The sequence below is a fragment of the Myotis brandtii genome, unplaced genomic scaffold (assembly GCF_000412655.1).
Source record: "Myotis brandtii unplaced genomic scaffold, ASM41265v1 scaffold373, whole genome shotgun sequence".
NCBI lineage: Eukaryota > Metazoa > Chordata > Mammalia > Chiroptera > Vespertilionidae > Myotis > Myotis brandtii.
The window spans coordinates 651,199-656,396 of NW_005364339.1; the positions used below are offsets into that span (position 1 = coordinate 651,199).

At 35.3% G+C, this 5,198-nt stretch overlaps 1 protein-coding gene across 1 annotated transcript in view; it reads left to right on the forward strand.

Moving 5' to 3' along the window:
• The window catches only part of LOC106727122, a 21,293-nt gene that overhangs the window by 5,223 nt on the left and 10,872 nt on the right, over positions 1 to 5,198 (forward strand). The window lies entirely within an intron of this gene.

The following is a 5,198-nucleotide window of genomic DNA, read 5'->3' on the forward strand; positions in this document are numbered from 1 at the left end:
TTTATAGCCCGGTGCACAAAATTCGGCACTGGGGGAGGGGTGTCCCTCAGCCCAGCCTGCACCCTCTCCAATCTGGGACTCCTTGGGGGATGTCTGACTGCTGGTTTACTCGCGATCCCTGTCGGGCCTAGACCGGCAGTCAGACATCCCTCACAATCTGGGACTGCTGGCTCCTAACTGCTCACCTGCCTGCCTGCCTGCCTGATTGCCCTTAACTGCTTCTGGTCGCCACATGGGGGCGGCCATCTTGTGCAAGGGCGTGACAGTCAATTTGCATATTTTATATAGTATATATATTTAAAACCTTCTAGTGGACTGATTGACAACAATGCAATCATATTAGGGGATTTTAACACCTCGCTAACTTCACTGGGTAGATCTTTCAGACAAAAAGTTAACAGGGAAACAATGACTATAAAGGACATACTGGATCAGATATATATCGTAGACATCTATAGAACATTTCACCCCAAAGATGGAGAATATACATTCTTCTCAAGTTCACATAGGTCCTTCACAAAGACAGACCACATGTTAGGACACAAATCAAGTCTCTACAAGTTCAAGAAGATTGAAATCATACCACGCATCTTCTCAGATCACAGTGGAATGAAATTAGCAATCAATGACAGTAAAAACACCACAAAACAATCAAGCACATGAAGGCTATATAGCATGTTATTAAACAATGAATGGATTACCAATGAGATCAAGAAAGAAATAAAAAAACTTCCTAGAAACAAATGAAAATGAATATACAACATTCCCAAATCTATGGAACAGCAAAGCAGTCCTGAAAGGGGAGTTCATAACACTACAGGCCTACCTCAGAAAACAAAGAAACAAACAAAACAACAACAAGAAAAATTAAAAATAAAGCATTTAATCCTAAAACTTAAAGAATTAGAGAGCAACAAGAAAAGTCCAGAGCAAGTAGAAGGAAGGAAATAATAAAGATCAGGGCAGAAATAAATGACATGGAGACTAAAAAAGCAATACAAAAAATCAATGAAACCAAGAGATAGATCTTTGAAAGGATAAACAAGATTGATGAACCTCTAAATGCTAATCAAGAAACAAAGAGAGAGGATGCCCCCAAAAATAAAATCAGAAAGGAAAGAGGAGCAGTAACCACTGACACCACAGAAATAGAAAAGATTGTAAGGAAATACTATGAACAACTATATGCCAATAAGCTGGACAATGTGGATGAAATGAAAAAATTCCTAGAAAACTACAATCTCCCAAAACTGAATCAGAAAGAATCAAAAAATGTGAGTAGGTCAATAACAACTGATGAAATTGAAGCAGTAATTAAAATACTCCCAGCAAACAAATGCCCTGGTCTAGATGGCTTCACAGGTGAGTTTTACTAAACCTTCAAAGAATAATTTAAACCTATCCTCCTCCAACGATTTCAAAAAATGCAAGAGGAAGAAACACTTCCAAGCTCGTTTTACGAGGTTAGCAATATCCTAATTCCAAAACCAGAAAAAGACACTACAAAGAAAGAAAATTACAGGCCAATAACCCTGATGAAAACAGATGCTAAAATTATCAGCAGAATATTACCAAATCAGATCCAACAATATATTAAAGAGATAATACACCATGACCAAGTGAGATTTATTCCAGAGATGCAAGGCTGGTACAATATTTGCAAATCAATAAATGGGATACATCACATAACCAAATTGAAAGGCAAAAATCACATGATCATATCAATAGATGCAGAAAAGCATTCAACAAAATCCAACACTCATTTTTGATAAAAACTCTCAGCAAAGTGAGAAGAGAGGGAGCATATCTCAACATGATAAAGTCCATATACGACAAATCTACAGTGAACATCATACTCAATGGGAAAAAAATAAGTGTTTCCCCTAAAAACAGGAACAAGACAGGGATGTCTGCTTTTACTACTCTTATTCAACATAGTACTTGAAGTTCTAACCACAGTGATCAGACAAGAAGAAGAATAAAAGGCATCCAAATTAAAAAGGAAGAAGTAAAACTCTCATTATTTCACAAATGACATGGTATTGTACATAGAAAACCCTAAAGACTCCACCCAAAAAAACTACTAGATTTAATAAATGAATTTGGTAATGAAGCAAAATCCAAAATCAACACCGAGATATCAATGGCATTTTTATACACCAATAATGAATTCTCATAAAGATATATCAAAAATGCAATCCTATTTACCATTGCAACAAGAAAATTAAGATACTTAGGAATAAACTTAATCAAGGAGGTAAAAGACTTGTACTCAGAAAACTACAGGACATTGAGAAAAGAGATAGAGGAAGATACAAACAAGTGGAAGAATATTCCGTGTTCATGGATTGGTAGAATCAACATCATTAAAATGTCCATACTACCCAAGGCAATCTACAGATTCAATGCAAACCCTATTAAAATAACAACAGCATATTTCACAGAACTAGAACAATACTTCAAAAATATATTTTGGACCAAAAAGGACTCCAAATAGCAGTAGCAATCTTGAGAAAGAAGAACAAAGTTGGAGGAGTAAAAATACCAGATATCAAGTTATACTACAAAGCCACCAAAATCAAAATAGCCTGGTAGTGGCACAAGAACAGGCATAGAGATCAATGAAACAGAACAGAGAACCCAGAAATTGACCCAAGCCATTACTCTCAATTAATATTTGACAAAGTAGGCAAGAGCACACAATGGAGTCAAAACAGTCTCTTCAATAAATGATGTTGGGAAAATTGGACAGATACACGCCAAAAAAAAAAAAAAAATGAAACTAGACCACCAACTTACACTATACACAAAAATAAACTCAAAATGGATAAAAGACTTAAATGTAAGTCTTGAAACCATAAAAATCCTAGATGAAACCGTAGGCAGCAAAATCTCAGACATCTCTGGAGCAATATATTTACCAATACATCTCCTAGGGCAAAGGAAACTTAGTAGAAAATAAATGGGACTACATCAAAATAAAAAGCTTCTGCACAGCAAACGAAACCATCACAAAATGAAAAGGGAGCCCACTATATGGGAGAACATATTTGGCAATGATACATCTGATAAAGGGTTAATATCCAAAATATATAGGTAACTCATACAACTTAACATGATAAAGACAAACAACCCAATTAAAAAATGGGCAAAGGACCTAAATAGACACTTCTCCAAAGTGGACATACAGATGGCAAGAGACATATGAAAAATGCTCAAAGTCACTGATCATCAGAGAGATGCAAATTAAAAGGACAATGAGGTATCTCCTCACACTTGTTAACAACTACCATCATCAAATCAACAAATGACAAGTGCTGGGGAGGATGTGGAGAAAAAGGAGCCCTAATACACTTCTAGTGGGAATGCAGACTGGTGCAGCCATTATGTGAAACAGTACAGAATTTCCTTAAAAAAAATAAATATGGAACTGCCATTTGACCCAGTGATTCCACTTCTAGGAATATATCCTAAGAAACCTGAAACACCAAACAGAAAGAATGTATGCACCTCTATGTTCATAGCAGCACAATTTGCAATAGCTAAGATCTGGAAACAGTCCAAGTGCCAATCTGTAGATGAGTGGTACATCAGATGAGTGGTGAAAAGCTATTCCATGGAATACTATGCAGCAGTAAAAAAGTAGAATCTCTTATCCTTTGAGACAGCATGGAGGGACCTGGAGAGTATCATGCTAAGTGAAATAAGTCAGTAAGACAGAGACAAGCATCACATGATCTCATTCATATGTGGAGTCTAATTAACCAAATAAACTGATGAACGGAATGGATCCAGAGACATGGAAGCATGGAACAGAGTTCAGAATCTCAGAGGGAAGGGGGGGAAGCATGGGTGGGTGGGAGGTAATTAGCCAAAGACTTTGTATGCATATGTGCATAACCCATGGACACAGACAATAAGGTGCAGAGGCTGGCTCAGTGTGTGGGGGTGGGCTGGAGGTGGTCAATGGGGGAATAATAGGGACATATGTTTAAAAAAAGTTAATCTTAAAACCAGTATTATGAATTCCATAGATAAAAATGGAATTCAAAACTTATGGTGAAAAAGAAAAATCTGTCCACCCAAAATTCTTTACCTAATGAAGACACCATTTTAAAAATTCATACAAAATAAAAAGTATTTTCAGATTTAAAAAAAAGCTGAGAGAATTTATTTCAGCTATAATATAGTACAAAATATATTAAAGGAAATTCTCTAAACCTTAAGGGAATTGACAATGGATAAAACTTTATCTACAAGAAAAAATAAAAAGCCCATATAATTATATATATTTGGGCAAATATAAAAGCTCTATTTTTTCTTCTCTTCATATCAGTAAGACAACTGACTGCTTTAGCAAAATATTATATTTTATTATATAGCTTTTAATTTGTGTGCATGTGACACATAGCAATGGCAATGGTACATAGGATTGAAGAGCCAAAAAGTGCTTTTGCAAATTTATATGACAAGGTACAATATTAACTCTAAGCCAACTGTAGTAATGTAAGAAAAAACAGTAAAAAGAAATTTCTGCAAAGAGATGTAACTAAGGAGCAACTAAAAATGGAATTGGTACAAAAATAGTGAATTTGTCATCCCCTAAGTTGAAATGGTATCAGATCAGGAATTTTAGAAAGACATACAAGTGTTTTAACAATTCTACTTCCTTTCAAAACTTATGATTTGGGCATATGATATAATTTCAATTATTTCTTTATCCCCCAAAGCAATATATTTCAAAAGATATATTTTGCTCTGGAACTTTTTTTGTCATCTTTCATGTGGACATTGTATATGTTTGAATTCATGAGCTCAAATTCTTGATCATGCTTATGAAGTAAAAACAAAGCTACTAAATATTTAGTATCATATTTTGCTGTAGTTTTGACACCAGCTTGTTTTATGCTTTCAGTATAACACTATTCCTCTACTTGGGTAATGTTCTGTGCAATTATTACTGAGAAATACAATATAAATGTTAAAAAATCTATTCTCACAGGCATACTAACAAATGTCATACAACAAAAGAAAACAGAAAATTCCAGAACTCCACTCCTACATGCCTTCACCTATCCAAACTTCTCCCAAAGTGGAGCCCTGTCAAGTACTCCTCAGAGCTTAAGCTAATTTACTTATGCCCAGCCTGATCCTTTATAAAGTCAGGGACATTAATATTCTCCCAGTCTCTGTGCCCC